Raw genomic sequence first — 18,426 nt, 5'->3', positions numbered from 1 at the left:
GGACGACTTAATAAGTAGTATCATTAGGAGCAATATGACCATGCCATAGGGGCCGAAAAATATTGGTCAAATTCATTTAAGATCAACAAAGCCCTAGAGAGTTGAACCTAAACAAATGCTCAATATTCCAATGGGTAACTTAAGAAGAAAGGTATAATCCTAAACCTCCCTATCCACATATATCGAAATTTTCGGAAGATGGTGTGTTTATAATGGTTTTATCTGTCATGCATTGTTTGTGAACTCTCACACGGTTGATCCGTTTTTTTCTGTTTATCCGACATTATTTATATACAGAAAATAATCTTCTGGCAGTTTATAGTATTTAGCAACATATTACGAAACTACAAAAAGATTTTTCAAGATTTAATAACAGTCTCAAAATATGATTCAACTGGTCGATCCGTCACATATCATAAACATTAGACGCCAAGCACCAAACCTTAAAAATTAGTAATCATTGGCGAATTTGGTTCAAAAGACTCAAAGCATGTGAGAAAATGCGATTTCCCTAGATGCGGAACGTATGATTTTATTCATGAAGGTGACAATATTTGCTAAGAATCGAGGGAAATTTTTTAACCGAATTCATGCATGAATTGAAAATCGTTGAATCTCTTTTACTGTGCAATATGTCTAATCAGCTATGAATTTGATGTTGAAGAAACCGAGAGAGAGTAATTGACCGTGCACATTAACAACACATCAGAGCTACAACAATAAGAAACGAACAATTTTCCTAACATTTTGATATATACTGAAAAAAGAAATTTAGTGTTTTTTTTCGAAATTCGGCAGAACGATTCAATTTTACGGAAATCCAAAGAAGATAAGTTTATCAAATTACTGAACCAGAAACTTACAATAACAAATTGTTCATTTCGTTAAGTATATTCGAATATATAACGCTGCCGGACGATAAAACAATTTAGCTTGAAATACACACCACTGTACCAAGGAGTATTAAGTAATATTTTATATTTATATCCTATCATAAATGTTATTCAAATTAAACAAAACGTGGTGCTTATGTATAATTTTTTCTAGACTTTTGACCTCCACGTAGCAGAAAAAGGCGCGTTGTTTGACCAAAGCATCGATACAGATATTATAAATGACATTATTTACTACCACACCCCGGCACACAATGACCTTGATGAAATGTACAAAGTGCAAGATTTTAAGCATGTAAGTTATTTTAAAACTGTATATCTGGTCATTGTCTAGTAAAAAAGACATGAGATAGGACCTGGAACAATATTTGGGATTTTCATTTAATCTTTTATAATCATAAGTAATGTATTTTAACTTGGCAGACAAATATTCAGCAAGTATATGAAATTCATATACATATTTGACTGTATGTAAATGAGAGTATACTTAAGGAATATGCTAGTAAGCACTTGAAAAACACCAGAATATAATTTCTAATACGGCTTCGACATGAATTAGATTTCAAAGGCAACACCATAACAGCATATCATTATCATATTTGTATAGATTTCCATACTCCAGTAAACTAAATTTTCATCTTTGAATGATCTGATAAGTTAAAACCTCAAAACGTTCAGTCTTGTTCAAAATTGTTTTACTTGTGATAATAATTGCCAAATCATTATAATATTATACAAAATGAAAACGAAATATGTTTCTAAATGCAGAATATTGAAGTATCCTGTTATCCGTCAAAGTTGGAATGCTATAAGACTTATCTAGACCGGACCGTGTACAAAGATGCCACAGAAACAACAGAGAGCTTAATAAAGGGATATGTATGTATTATTGTTTTAAAATGTTTTCATAAATGTCAATCTTCTAAAGACTTGTTAAATTTTCAAATATTTTCTGTGTTTGAAAATAAAATTCTTATCCATCTTATAAAATGTAAACTGTAGGTTGTCTGTTCGTCTGTTTTCTTTTCATTACGTCAATGTCTATCTTACTTTATCGAATATTTGTTTTCATTATTTCCCTATCGTATTAGTCGCATTTGGTATAAATGTCTGAAAAATGATCAAATAAAAAATATCTGAAAAAATTATTCATTATAAATAGAAAAGATGATGACTGCTACTTCAAGTTACACCTTTCTGACTCTAAATCGTACTTGTCAACCAAATAATAATAATTATACGATTTTATTCTCAATAGAGTCGTCAGGAGCAATGAATACCTTTTTTTGGGATAATTTAACATAAGTATCGGACGTATGTTGTATTTGTAATATAATAGGTGCTGAAACAAAGTTAAAATTCGATTATCTACTGTATACCATGTATACCCATCATCATTCGGTATCTGAATAATAATTGTATATAATTGGTATGTGTAAAAAAATATTTTTATAGTCGTAATTTGGAAATATCATTGCTTGATTTGATTTAGAATTATGAACATCGATTTTAGCAAATAAATCATAATTCAATTTCAAAGAGATACATACCACTTGATCATTTCGATAAACAACAACAACTTTATAAATTTTGACTGCTTATTTGCATGTCAATTCAATTTTCTTCAAGCTATAAAAATGATGCGTGAACAATTCACAACAAGTTGACTATCAGACAGTGAAGGGCATACCAGTTGGTGAAACCATTTAGAGTATAACAATTGTTCATTCATAGCATTAAATCTCAATAATTTCATGTAATCAGTTGAATCCATGAAAAGTTCTACAATGACGATTTTTGTGTAATTCCAATAGTTTTACATGAATGGGATCTCCAGAAATAAAAAAAACTACAATCAGCAAAATAGATTAAGAAGCATGTGTTGGAAGGGAGGGGTTAGAGGGTTTTACTTTCAGATTCCCTGATGATTTATCAACGATTAGCAATATGGCATATATTTGATAGGGGTTTTACTTTATATCTTTTCGAAATAAAAAAAACCTCTATTGAACTAAATGGTAGCAATGTGTTAATGTTAAAATTGTATGATTATTGCATACACAAATGGAATTAATGCATTTAATAATTAAGCGAGAAAACTGCATTAATAATGATCATTTCTTGATTTGAAAAACTAAATACAGAAGTTGGAATTATCAATAGTAAGGACATACTATTCTTTTATAAATGAATATCTATTGCACCATATTTAATCTCAGTGGTCAAGTATATTTTGTGCTGCGGACAATTCACTTTACTACATACTAACCAAATTTTCTAAATTTTGATTTCTCTCAACTCATTCATCGAACATTACAGAAACATAATGGCAACCAGATTTCGGGCGAGGAACCTGCATCAGTCTTTCTCAAAAGTTGGTTCAAGAAAGGGGTCATACAGGATTTAAATATACTTGGTAGTAAAAGTGCAAAAGAATTTGTTGAAGGTTTCGGATTTCAACTATATGAAGTTGGACTAATTCCAGAGAATGCAGAGTTTCTTAGTAAGTAATTTATCCGAGGTCATGAAAGTTCATCGTCAATAAGTTTATAGGGATAAATGTAAATTTACTATAAGAAACTATATAAGAGAAGACTTACAAGATAAAGGAAATACATCATTGTCACGAAATAACTGAATAGGATGTAGCTATTCAATGATTAGATTTGTTTGTATGTGTTGCTCAACTCCAGTTTGATCAACATATTATTTATGGGCTTTTTTATGTTCACAAATAATTTACTGTGATTTTGATAACTGAAAATTTTGAACTATAAGAGAAAGAAAATATAGCAAATGAATGTTTAAACTCATAAGTCGAAAATGAGCTTACAAACGACTAAAAGACAAATAACAGTAAACATAAGACAACATAGAAAATTAAAGATTAAGCTTCACGAACTTAAATAAAAACCGGGGGTGATACCATGTGCACAGAAGAGCAAGTAGATCAAGCTCCACATGTGGTACCCGTGATGTTGCTAAAGGAAGTTCAAACCAGGTGATAAGTCTCAATCGGTACGACTCATTTAAGAAAAAGAGAACAGGATTGCAATTACGACAATTGGCACATATCTGTCGTCATCAATGATACATAGAAATGAAAAGTTCATAATTGGGAAGCTGAACCCATCTCTTATGTCGTAAGCATTTGTTCTCAACCCATCTTCATTGTTAATTTCTAGTTTAAATAAAAGTGAGTACAATGTAGATCATGATAATTGGAACTATTGATCCAATTTTATCATCGTAATTTTTATTTCGTGTTGGACTACAATTTGATATAGAGGCCATAGTAGATAATATCCTTAACGTACATACACATCAGCAACCACAAAACAAATAAGACAAATATTCTTGTAAACTTAGAAAAAAGTAATAAAGATAGAATTTCTTATGCAAGTAATTAAGATCATGATTTGTTTCTGTAGGTATTTGGACACATTTAGTGTTTTCCCAGCATTTTATAAATAATTATGTATTGTTATATTACTATGAATTTCCTTTTTTCAGAGGATACCAATACAACATTTGGAGACAGGAAAAAACGTCAGTTGGTACCCATGGATTGTGCAAATGGCGCTGACGCAGTAATTAAATATGGCTATACTAACACCCAAGGTTGTGATTGGTTATATGTTTGCGAGTGAGTACAATTAAACTGATTTTATTTTAAAAAAGGGGAACAATCCTCAGAATGTAAATACAATTGTCATTTTTATTTAGACATTTTTTCGTGGTTAATCTTGTAATATAAGAACACTTTTTCTCATGAAGTCTTTTGAAATTGGCTGGGTGAAACCAGTTGTTCTTAATGTCAGGGAAAAAAATCAAAACCACTTACACATGTGGTGTTATCTTTTTTCAAAGGAAGTTCGTCTACTGTTACATTTAAAAAAACAGTGAAATAAGTTGTTTGAAACTTTGAAATTTGTCCGACAATATCCTCATCCCTGCAACAAAAAGTTGTTAAAGTGTTGACAGATATTTTAAACACTTTGAATTTAATGTTTTGCGCAATCACGGCATTTCAAATAATTATTTATTCATTTCTAAACAATGCTTACTATTGAATTTCAGACCAACTATTAGCAATGGAGGACATGGAAATAATGTAGAACTGGACTGTCCAAAGTCTCATGTTCGTGACAGAGTGTACATGTCATGCATTTGCTGTCCTGAACATAATACAGTAAGCGCTTGTGACTGCCAGAGGATGAATACACATGGATGAAATATAAAATCTTAGCCATGACATAGATTTAATTGTTGTGATTAAGCATGATCGATTTTAAACCTGAATGACGTTTGTCGTTAAATCAATATGTGATTTTGTAATCAATACTTTATTTATAAATTTTATGAAATGTCTTTTTACAAATGATGCTTGAGCTTCATTAAAATGGTATAATAATAAATTAAATACATTAATAGTATTGTTATTTTTCTTAAAATGGATATCGTTTATAATGTTTATTTCTGCCTTTTTCACATATAAATAGAAAAGAACCGTCCAGTAAATCGATGCATTATGATGTTAACAGGTGATTATTTCTGTATTGACCTTGTAATATACTAAAGGCTTGCTGTATTGGCCTGAGGCAAGATCGAATGCAAATGCAGCTGTCCGAGGGCCAATAACAGATACAGAAATAATCATGTAATGATATTTTTTATTAATTAACTACTTTGTTTGTCGGGTTTATTTGTGTTTAATTTCTTGTCACAAGATTTTTACATTTTCTTCCTAAAACTGGAACTATCACAATCTAAATATTGTGATATACGCTGCAATGTCAAACGATCTGGTGCTGTTTCGAGGCGTCTTCTACATTTTCTGTTTCTAGAGACTAAGGATTTGTTCACCCTTATCAGTCACTCTAAAGTGTAAAAATTAATATTTTGACGAAACACATAAATAGTATTTGGAAAAGAACTGCCATTGATTGAAAGGCAAAAAAAAAAAAAAAAAAAAAAAAAAAAAGGTAAACATTAGGAGTTGCATATGAATGCAAATGAGACCATTGCAAATGAGACAACTGCCAATGAGACAACGTAACTATCCATATACAAACTAATCAAGGAACAAAGACGTGGACCATTATAGGGCACCATATTGCCTTCAACAATTCATACGCCTGGTCAATATTGACACCTAACGGGAACATGAGAAGCAGCAAAAGTAAACAGTAAATCGAGTTAAAATGTTTAAAATAGTTATGAGATCGACTAGTCAAAATAATAATGACGTCTTGAAAGGCTATTTTATTGATTTGTCGTGACAATCGGAGACAATGTTTTCTGAATAACTTTTGTTATCACTTGTAATTTATTATGATTCTTGTTACATATGTAGAAAATTCAAAAATTTGCAACATATTATGATAAAAAAAATTATTAAAAAACTTTTAAATATTCCATGTTTAAAAATCTGAAGTGAACAAATTATTAGTTCAAATTTGAATTAAGAAGTCGGAGCCTTATACCAGCTGATTCTGTTTGTAAACAAATGTACATAGGGTTTGGGTACAACTCCCTCACAAGATTAAACACACATTCAGCATGTTCAGGAATAACTTCTCTTCTGACGTTTACAACAGTTTCATTAACCCTATCCCTATTCAGAAGCCTACTTTTCTTCCTCAGATATTGAGGATTGCTCCATGCTTATCTATCCTGCAGCATGCTACAGAACAATTTATATTTGAGATTTCCTTTTCCACTATTCCTTGTACCAAGTCAGGAATATGACAGTTGTTTTCCATTCGTTTGATGTGTTTGAGCTTTTAATTTTGCCATTTGATAAGTGACTTTCAGTTTTGAATTTTCCTTGGAGATCGGAATTTTTGTTATTTTACTCTTTGCATGTGGTCTCTGTCCTACACCTAATGAATTTTGTGTATTTTGTGTAACACACGGACTACGAAAACATTTCTGACACATATCTTCATCATTGAGATCATTTCCAGCACTTTGTTGATCTGACCCACTTCGACCAGAGTGCTCAATGTCATCACTTGAATTTAGATTGTTTTCTGTATTATCTTCTAAATGAAGGTTAGAAGAAGTACTTAGTGATGTTATTTCATTAAAGTCCCCATGAAAAAATGCCAGAATTCCAAGTTTTTGTTCCTCTGTTACGGACCACATGTAATTTATTTTTGAGGGAAAATTTTCAATAATTGAATTACAAATACAAATAAAAGCTCAAAAATATTAAACGATGTTCTCAAAAACCATCATGAAAAAGTATAGAAACAGACTTCTGTTTTGAGAATAATCAGCCCTGCGTTCAGTGAAAATTGGAATGTCCAACCTCAGTAGCTATCAATATTTGGAGGGAAATTTAGAACTTGAATTTTTCATAATCATGGAAGCACTTACAGTAAATAGGAATGAAAATATATTCAACCTGCAGAAAAACGAAAATTTTCAAAAGATAAAATTGAGAGTGTTAAAAGAAGAAATGATATGAGGGAAGAAAAACCAAAACCAATTGAAGGAAAAATACATTTTACTTCTGGATTTGTTGATGAGAAGAATTTGATATATGAAATGACCAATGACATAAAAAAGGCAATGGGTGGTGGGAATCCAAGCAGAACTACAAATAAAAACAAGGTATTTAAAGTAATGACATTCTACATTAAAAACAATATAACGCAACCACATGAAGATCTATATATAGCTCAGGAAAGCCATGTACCATGTTCTTTTACAACATATAACGAGGAAACATCAATACAGAAACTTTTTGTCACTGCCCAAACATCAATCGAGCACCTTATTCAAATAGTGAAAAACCATGGAAAAGTGTGTAAAAGTCAGTTACATCTTAAATCAACTGACATTAAGGGTCATTTAACTTCTTCAAACAAGTGACAAACCTATCCGTATTGGATTGGAATGAACATGTAAATAGGCAAACCACTTCATTAAACACGGTTCAAGATGAAAAAAAAAAAAAAAACTACGTACACAAGTACAAGAAAAGTTTTGAAAAGGAAATCTTGGGATTAGTTAGTTCAATGTCAAGTTTACTTGGATTTATGATATTTTTTCGCTATTTAAAAGTAAAATCATTAAAACATAATCGTAAGTTAATGTTTGTTACCTTTATTTTTGTAATGATATCTACAAGTAAGAAAGTAGATAGTCTATTATAATGTCACAATCTAATATATACTATCATGCACAATCATATTATATTTTTGCCCTTAAGACATATAAGACACTTCCATCCTTTGCAAAATAAAAATATATGCTACACGTATAATGAAATATCAAAAATGAAAAATTAACAATAACAATACTTTTCATATGATACTAACATTTTAAAAAACAAATTCATTTATATATCCAGAAAAAAAAACAATTTGATCTTCTTACGTTTAAACATAAGATGAAATGTCTTTGCTTATAAAACGTGAGTATCATCTCGGTTCATATTAAAGTGAAACTTGTCATTAAAATTAAGACCTTTCAAAAAATTGTTCACAATATCAATATAGTGAAAAACCTCTTTCTTTATATTTAAGTAAAAATTACAATATATTATATATATGGTTTTCTGTCTGAATAAACTATAGCAAAAACGACAAAAAGACCACACAATGTTGTAGTCCACCTGGGGTAACGTCCAGTCTCAATCGCTAGCAGCAGTGATCCACATAAAAAATTCGATATAATGCGACGATGGCCAAGATTTGTTACTGTTCTAACGTATATGCTAGTTTTATAATTGTTTTTTTAAAGGTAAAATACAATAAAAACAATTGTACGTCAGATTCGGTTTCATGTTCAAAAAGAGTAAAAAAATATTCCTTTGAAATTGACAGTTGTAGGAAATTAACCTTGCAGTTCATTGCCGAACTTTTTTGGTGAGTCATGAGGCATGTATCTTTGGGGCTTCAAAGCACATTTTTTTATATTGGGTTTCAGTAATAAAAAAAATTGGAAATCGATGTGACAAAGCTTGTAAACTGGAAAAAAAGGGACTAGAAATTGGTTGGTTTACATTTTTTGTACTTCCGTCGATGGTTATTTTCTTATATACAATGATATGTTATGTAAAAGTTTCTTTGTAGTGTTTGACACACAAAAACTTTACTCATGCCAATTATTTTTTAAATGCACATGTTTTTGAAAAACGCAAATTTTACAGACTAATAGGGGAGAAACAATAGTGCTATTAAATCTAAATCTTCTAAAAGTTCTGAGCTTGATTTTATTTTCGAAATGTCTATCGTCAAAAATATCAGTACCCATTTCTCACGGTGAATTGCTGTCAATTTATGTTGGGCAAAATGTAGCATTTGTTTGGTTGTTATGTTCAGATTGTTCAAATAGTCTTATTTACATTGTATAAGAAATGCTGATATACGCTAATGTCATGGCCGTTGTTTTGTTTAACTAATTTCACGTATAGTCCGAACTATTTTCCCATCCTCTTAATTAGAGTGCTTAAAGAAGAATCTAAGAACTTCAATGTTGGAGGAGTTTATTGCCAAGAGGTATCAACATGACTATTTTGCACAGAAGCTTATTTTCCGATAGTACACATATAATGGATCCATAAAACAAAGCTGTCTGAACAAGGTTTTCATATAATTTCTCGAATATTCAATTTCCACAACCTATTATTTTCGTTTAGAAAGGCGACAAAATTCGACTGGCTGCTTTCTCACTTATCTAATCATATACCACAAGTATAGATGTTCATCTATCCACATACCAAAAAATGTATAACAAAAATACTCTACTCCAAGGCAAATTCAAAAAGGGAAAGTCCATAAAAAAAAGACAAAATCGAATACTATTAATCAACGGAACAAATCAAAAACAACTGCCATATTCGTGACTTTGTACAGGCATTTTCCAAAGAAAATGGTGGGTTTAGCCTTATTGTATAGATAAGGAAACCTTCCAATTGGATGACAGTTGTTTATACTTCCGTTATTTTGACCGAATTGGTATACTCCTTACGCGGCTGAAGTTGGAATATTGCTGCTAAGGTGAGAGAGATTGTTATTGGAAAGAACATCACCAATGTACCTGTATGTGAAATCAAATAATCTAGCTTTTTGATCTTCTTGTTTTTACAAGTGTCTGAAGTAACACCGACTCATATATAAATAAAAAAAGGTCGAGAGGTAAATATGTTGTCAATGAGAAACTCCAGCATTCTGATCAATTGTTCTTCGGTGTAGCATGTTTGTTTTTCGGGCTCATTTTTAACAAAATATGTAGAATTACATCCCAAAACAATAAAATTGTAGCGTGTGAAATCATTTTTAAAAAGAAAAGCATTGTTGATTATTTCTTTAAGACGGCCGTTTTTTAATTTTTCATGTGGTATGTTGGTGGAAATGGTGGAAAAACGAAGGTATGATAGAATTTATTTCAGAAATGACCGAGATTTAAAATTTTCCAGTAGTTCTGTTCAGTTCTAAAGAATCCACATATGGTTTATGACACTACGCGAGAAAACAATGTGGTAGTATTTCTGTAATCCCTTTTCCACTGTGGATACAATTTTGGTAAATCTAACGGACAATTCCTTTGTAGAACATGCATATGAAGTAATGTACCGTTGTTTGTACGGAGCCTTGTGAAATTTAGGTATCCAATACAAACAATTTAAGTCATCAGATTTGTTGTTCGTCGAAATATTCAATGAGGCCATAAAGGACTTGTGATTTGCTAAGATCTCATCTTTATCAAATGTTACGTTTAATTACGTGGGATTACCGGAGTGTTCATTTATCCCTCATTCTTCGATGAGACACTCTTAATAATAGGATTAACATACAAAAACAATATTGCTTGATTCTTTGTCCGCATGACATATTTATCTTGAAGAGACTTCAGACATTTCACAGCCTCTTTGTCTCTAAATACGGACCTAGGTCGAACATTTACACAGTTTCAACTTGGGTATTCCTAGTTTTATATTAACTGAAAACAATATCGGGGATAAGTGACATCCTTGTTTCACTCCCAAGTCAACTATAAACATATTTGTCATGTACCAATTGATTTTACGTGCTTTACGAACATCTACGTATAGGGATACTAACCGTTAAGAACCTTTCGTTTTCTGCCAATTGCCATTAATTTATACCACAACATTTTTCTGTTCACGGATTAAAAGGCTTTTTTTGTGTCGATGAAACAAACAAACCTCGATTTACGTTCCATTTTCTTATTAGTATTATCTCTAAGCAATCATCATGACTATAGGTCGGAACTGTTTCTTTGGAATTTCTAGCCAAAAACGAACCTGATCTTTCTCCACTCTACTAGATACTCAAGTACGTGTTCTTACAAACGACGTTATATTGTAAGGTCTACTAAATCCAAAACGAAAAGTCATTCCATATTATTTACGTCTGTTGTATAATTTTCTTTCCTCTTGCAATAGTATGAAAACGTTTGACCTTTTACACCAGTATTCCTTTTAAAGAATTCGTCAAACTTGGTATCATGAAAACGACCAATGTATATACAATTTTAAAGAGGAACCATTCATAATTTGTAAAACAAACAATAACATGAATAATGATGTGTTTTAAACAGACAATCGGCATTCCTAGGGGAACGCACTATAGTCTTCTTCTTGTCGACTCTCTTATCTACCGCCTTTAGGCAGTTTTGATACAGGAGCTCTTCAGGAAAAATATGAAAATAACTTAGCAATATCCTTTAATTTCGCATTCCGACCTGCAGAGCTTGTCCTTGCATTTTATAATTCAAAGTTTGGTGACCATGTTGAAAGCATCTATCACATCACATTTTAAATAAAGGATACTACAGATAAGTTAATGTTGCATCGTAACTTGACTTATATTTAGAAATTGACGATGAGTATCTATTAAAAACAAAGAAATAAGAATTTTAACTATCAATCTGCAAACCTTACTTTTTTATGTAATAAAATTGCAGTATCGCCCACATATTGAGTATAACTCTCCCATTTTATACAACAATCCAGACTTTGCTTGTCCTATCAATGTTTTTTTTATAGTAGGTTGCTACTTACGAAGAGGGTATTGAACCAAGTTCCTTATTCGTAATAGGTAGAGTCATAAATGTGCTTCTCAAGAAAAATAAAAAGAAGCTGGTTTCATCCTTAACCATTATATTTCTATATATTGATGATGTCTTCTAATCTAATCATTAAAAGTTCGTTGTCTATGTTGATTCTAAAAAAATATATTATCGAAACAATTAAGTCTGCTTTCTTTCCTGATTAACATCATGGCAATGAAAAAGATGAACTTCAGGTTTGAATTCATAAATTTACCATTGAGAACATTCAATTTTTCATTGACACCAATAAAGCAGAGCCTGCATATAAAGCATGGATTAAGTGAGCTTTTGAAACAGTGTACACCATAGTTAAGTTAGTTTGGTTAGCAAAATGTCACTAAAGCCATCATGTTTTAGTTGGCTGTTTGGAATATGTCTGTCAAAAATGACCCTTTATATATTCCACAGTTATAGGCACACTCCCGACTTACATTCCTCTAGTGTGACAAAGTCACTTACCATGAGCAACACGACGGTTATCATTAGTTCAGCAGGTACTGTTTGTTCTTTTGGATTATAATCGTTCATTAATGTTCTTTTTCATAGGTGATTTATGTTGTTTTAGTTTTAAGTTTTTTGTGATATTTTGTGCTATTAAATTTCCCAATGTTAGTGTTGTTTTACTCCTACTTGTTTGATGCGGTACGAGTTGTTCAGTCTTTTTTACTGTGTGGTAAGTTATGAAATGTTCCGTGTCTTTTCGTGGGTTTTGGGGTTTTTTGTGACCATGATGTTATTTCTTTTTAATTTGAGTTATAGTTTCGATTGGCTCCTTGGTATTTTGTCCAATTTATGCATAACATATGAGTATTTTGATTTCATTATGTTATTTTTTTTTTTACCTTGGAAAGCCGTGTATTTGATTAAAAAAAAATCGGCATTCACATAGAAACCAACTGTACTCCTTTTCTTGTAGACTTGTTCCTTTATTCATATTGGACAGACTTCATTCATGAGCTTCTATAGAAAAATAAAAAGAAGCCAGCATTATTCTTTAACTTCGCGTTTCGCTTTAAAAATGATATTCTCTCACTGAATAATTTAAAGTTTGGTGATTATGTTATGACATCTATCTCATTGAACTTGAAATTAAGGATACAATAGAAACAGTAAGGTCTGCGTCATATCTTTACATAAAGATTGACAGTGAGTGGCAGTTGAGAACATATCTTTACGATATAATAGATGATTGCAGCTTTCTATTGTGAACTTTCCATTTCTATGTAGCAACATTCCCACAGCGCCTTCATATGGAGTATATATCTGCAATTTGATACAATATTTCCGAGCTTGAATTTCCTATCATGATTTACTTGATATAGAGTTTCTACTCACAAGGAATCTATTAAACTGAGAGTTCCAAGTTGCATTATTGAAGTCATCTTTGAATATTTTACGGACGCCATAACGAGTTGGTTGAAAATATTACGACGGATAACGTCGGATATGATCAAATTGTCGTATCCTCAATCCCGAACTGTTTTTTTTCGAATATAAGTTACCGAGTGAAACTTATGACTTTTACTTATATAAGCAACACGACTGATGCCACAACCTGCCCCTAAGCAATGATGTATAGTAATTCAGCGAAATTGGCGCCCAATTAACTTCGAAACATACAGATCAATCAAAATTAAAAAAGAAAATACACACGAGAATAACAAAGGCTAGAGGTTCCTTACTTGGAACAGGCGCAAAAATATATCGTAGCTAAACACATTTTGTGAGATCTAAACCCTCCCCTATACCTTTAGCCAATATGGAATAAACAAACACACAGAAATACGCACAGTATAAATCAGTTTAAAAGAAGTCTGAGTCCGATGTAAGAATAGGTAACAAAAGAAACTAAGCAAAATGACAATGATACATAAATAAACAAAGGACTACTAGCAGTTACTGACATGCCAGCTCCAGACCTCAATTAAGCTGATCGAAAGGTTATGTTTTTAGCATATGAAATTTAACCATATGTTATTGGTTAAGTGCCATGATATCACAAATATACGAGACAAACATAACCTGCATTATGCCAACTACTGATTATAGAATAGATATGTTTATTTCTCATGTAAAGACCCTACGAGATTAATAAAAACATTTTTTTAATGACTTGACAACAGTATCGTAACTATATCCCTCGTGAATAGGTCTGGTTATATGTTTGGTTAGCTTTTGAGGTGAATGAGAACATTTTTGTGCTCTGTATAGAACATTTCTATAAAAGATGGGTTGTGAAATACCTGAACGTATAATATGTCTCCACGTTGATTTATATTTACAAATGATGTGTAAACTTTGATACTTCTAATAAATTCATTGTAAGGAGTATACTAATCATACTTGAATTATTCATAAATTGTGCAAATATTACCCAAACAGTTGTACATGTTGTTATCGTGACGACTGGAATATTTTTGAAGTAGACCAATGCAGTGTAACGACTTATGAAATATTGCATAAACAGAAAAAAAAACCCAATGGATACCTCAATTGAAATTCAAAATACGTTCGTCTAGTTGTTTTCTATTTAATCATTTGATATTATTTTCGTTAAGCAGAACATCATGTTTCTATACAAAGTATTGCGCGACTAATTTAAATACACAGAGTCAATCCAGATATAGACATAATAAAAAAAATAAGGAGATGTGGTATGATTGTCAATGATCACAGAGACGATTATCCACCAAAGATCAAATAAAGTAGATGTAAGCAATTATAGGCAATAACGAGGAAACGCCATACAGTTTAGTCGGCTTTAAAAGGCCCCGACATTAAAAATGTGAAACAATTCAATAAGTCAACCCTATGGACATTTATAAGTTCTTTAATTTCACTTTCAGATATGTTGATGATGCCATATAACTTAATAACCAGCATTTCTGTGTGTGTTTGAATCTCATTATCCCAGTAACCCTAAAAGTAAGCATGTAACCGTAACTAGAATGTGTGCTTTTTATCTTGAATTTGTACATGACCTTGACACAGATTGGGAACTTTAAACAAGAATCTATGACAACGAGATGATTTCAACGTTCCAAATGTCACCCTCCCATTTCTCAGAAATAACATACCCTTTGCCACATCTAATGTTGTTAACATATCTCAATTGAAAGGATACGATCATGCATGATCACACTATAATAACTTCATTTACAGAGATGTGGTCCTTACATAAGACAACGTTGTATTTGATTTAGCCTTTTAGATGTTTAAATCAAACTGATGAGTCACATCTAGAGAAATGGCTTTTCGGAGGTACACAATCATATTCTTGGTATCTGTGATTATGTTTCGTATGGCGGATGATGCATGCAAATCAGATGACATTTTTGCATAGACGTAACCAAAAGCAAAATAGGAGTTTATGCGATTTCCTTATTTTTTTTTATTATTATCTTTATATATTGATTTCTTTCTTTTTTATAGATTTAATTGAACGTATATTAAATATTAGTTCCCAAAAGAAAACTAATTAATTTTAATCTCATTTTAAACTTTGATACATAAAGGCTGCTTTTATGAAAGCTTTATGGCAAAAGTGAAGTCATCAATTAGGAGAACAAAATTATTATGATTTGGTTTATCTTTTGGGAAATTTGATTCATGGATGACTACGGATATGTTCAAATCATCGTAAACAGAATTATGTTTGTTGTCAAAAAATATGTTAGAGGAGAATAACGTTCTTTTCTAAATATCCGTGGATCATCCTGGTTTTTGAAAATGTCCGTTGTAAATAATTTTTATGTGGATTTTACTTTATTTTTTTTTGTTTTTTGTTTTTTTACTTTTCTGTCTTCTACGGGGCTCGATAATCGAGCTGTCTTAGGAGTTCAAAATCACTTTCCTGTCATTACTAATGTGAGTTCGAACCCTAATTCGGCAAGGTCCGATCGACTCAGATCTTAGCAAATTAGAATTGCCAATTTTTTTCCCAAAAGTCAGTAGTTCTCTCCGGGCGCTAAGGCTTCTTCCTATGATAAAAATTGACCAATATGATCCAGTCTAAATACTAACAACAAATATCAATCAATCAATCCTTCGTCGAGTTATTGCGTAAAATGCCATCTCTGTAGCTTCAACATTTTCTTAACGCCAAATGTGGACCTCGAGATTTTTGTCAGCCTAACGCATGTTAAGTGTAGTTAGTTTGCTGGTCCACTGACATCTATTTTTTTATGTTCCTTCATTTCAAAAAGTTTAGCATTTTTAAAAGCATTTCTATAGACCTTTTTGCAGTATACAGTGTTCATTTTAAAACGAAATATAAAAGGTTCCGACTTTTATTTCTATTCTTATACAAGTAAAACTCCTCAAAGATCCTTAACATATGTTACTCAAAAAGCGAGTTTCGTCTACACGAATCTCATCAAAAATGATCGAATTAAAAATGATAGAAGCGAAACCAAAAACAACGTTGAAAAGTACTGAAAGCCAAAACTTCCGCGAAAACAAATGTGCAAAATACTAGTAAGGACATGTACAACTTTAGTGTTTCGAATATTTCAAAACTGTATATATAGTAAACTCAGAGAACATATGTAATTTTTAACTGATTTGGAGGAGTTTATCTTTTAGATAGCATAAGAACAAGTTATTTGAAGACATGTGTGATAAGAATGATTGACTTTATATTCATTGTTACTAATTTCTAGTCAGATATCAGTGATTAAGAGCTGAGTGTATGTTTATTGGACGAATAATAGTATTTACAGTTTATAAACATTTATATGTTCTATTGCTTTAGTGTTTCGGAATGTCATAATTCAGTTTAAAAACTTTCTAAGAGCGTAAATTGAGAAGTGTAATCATTTACACCCCATTTTACTAAAAACCTAAATACAAAAGAAAGAAAAATAAAACAACAATACATTAAAGAATGGTATAGAACGTATATTGTTACTGTCCTATTCTGTATGTAATCTCATTCATACTTAAGTAAACCTTCAAATTTCCTTTCGTAACATTTTATATGCAGTTATTAAAATCTTCAAAGATATTCTTCACTCTGTTTAAGAACGTAAATCGATAAGCTCGAAGTACCATTTGGCCGACAGCCCCAACCCCCCATCCCCCAACCAAACCCAACCCAACCCAACCCAACCTAAAACAATGCATTCAGGAATGAATAGAGAAAAAAATTATTTAAAAGTTTTTAAATACCGACATGCATATGTATATTTTGTAACTGCCGTCGTCATTGTTTTTGCATTTTCGATTTCATATTTCCACAATTTTTACAATGGTCCTACAATATGACAATGTTATGCGACTAAACATAAAATTATTTTAGATTTTAACAGGATGAATTACAAAAAATGGATATTTTTTTATGAGTTTATGAGTTTTTCCAGCATACAGAGGGACTGATGTACATTCAGCGAACTGATTGAGCTCAGACTAGCCACTTGAAATAAGTCAAATGATAAATGAAGGGTTATATAATCAAGAATAAATTTGAACATTAAAATGTTTCCCATCATTCAACTTTCTTTAATGTGATGCTTATATTATATCTTACAACACAGTGACTTGACAGTTAAACAAAGTTTCTGTAAAAAATGAATAGGGAATACGACAGCCATAAACAGTATCTGATCAATAAACTTTTGAAATACGTAATGAAAACTGAGATTAAAAGTATCCTTACCTTTCAGAGTCACAGTATAATTGTTTTTATCTGAGATCATCATGTGGGGTTCGTGTTGCTAAGTCTTTAGTTTTCTATGTTGTTTTATGTTAATTGTTGTTTGTATTTTGGTCCTTTTTCTTTCTTTTTTTTTGTTTGCCATGGCGTGGTCAGTGTATTTATGACTTTTGAGTTTGACTGTCTCATTGGTATCTTTTACCTCTCAATTTCTCCGTGGTACATTCTATTCCTTCGTCTCTGAAACTGACTCAATCAAAATGCTTGATTTCCTGATTGACAACACATTTGTTACGTTAGGAGGACTTGTTTTTCAACAAACAATCGGAATTCACAAATGGCACCAACTGTGCTACTCGTCTTACCGACTTGTTGCTTTAATCATATGGGGTTGACTTCATCTAGGACCTTTTTAACTTCACTTTCCGCTAAATATATGATGTTTTCTCATCTTGGTGACTGTGTTGAACGCATCTATCCCATCGAACTTGCGGTAAAGGATACAACAGATACATTTAAGTCTGCCTCATATCTTGACTAACACCTAGAAATTGACAATAACGGTCGGTTGAAAACAAAACTACAACAAAAGAGAAGATTTCAGCTTCCAAACTTCGAACTTCTCATTTCTATTTAGCAACATTCCAGCAGCGCCCAGATACAGAATATATATCTCATAGTTGATACGATATTCCAGGGCTTGTATTTCCTATCATGATTATGTTGATAGAGGATTGCTGCTCACAATGAAGTTAATAAACCAAGAGTTCCAAGTGGTGAAGTTAAAAT

At 31.6% G+C, this 18,426-nt stretch overlaps 1 long non-coding RNA gene across 1 annotated transcript in view; it reads left to right on the top strand.

Moving 5' to 3' along the window:
• The first annotated feature begins 3,282 nt into the window (after window positions 1-3,282).
• The window catches only part of LOC127705437 (uncharacterized), an 80,741-nt gene continuing 65,597 nt past the window's right edge, over window positions 3,283-18,426 (top strand). Inside the window, exon 1 of the long non-coding RNA XR_007983883.1 lies at window positions 3,283-3,396. This is a non-coding gene — a long non-coding RNA (uncharacterized LOC127705437). The remainder of the gene's footprint in view (window positions 3,397-18,426) is intronic.

The sequence above is a fragment of the Mytilus californianus genome, unplaced genomic scaffold (genome assembly GCF_021869535.1).
Source record: "Mytilus californianus isolate M0D057914Y unplaced genomic scaffold, xbMytCali1.0.p SCAF_6, whole genome shotgun sequence".
NCBI classification, from domain to species: Eukaryota; Metazoa; Mollusca; class Bivalvia; order Mytilida; family Mytilidae; genus Mytilus; species Mytilus californianus.
Note: the sequence above shows the minus strand (reverse complement) of the source record. Positions and strands in the feature narration are given on the sequence as shown.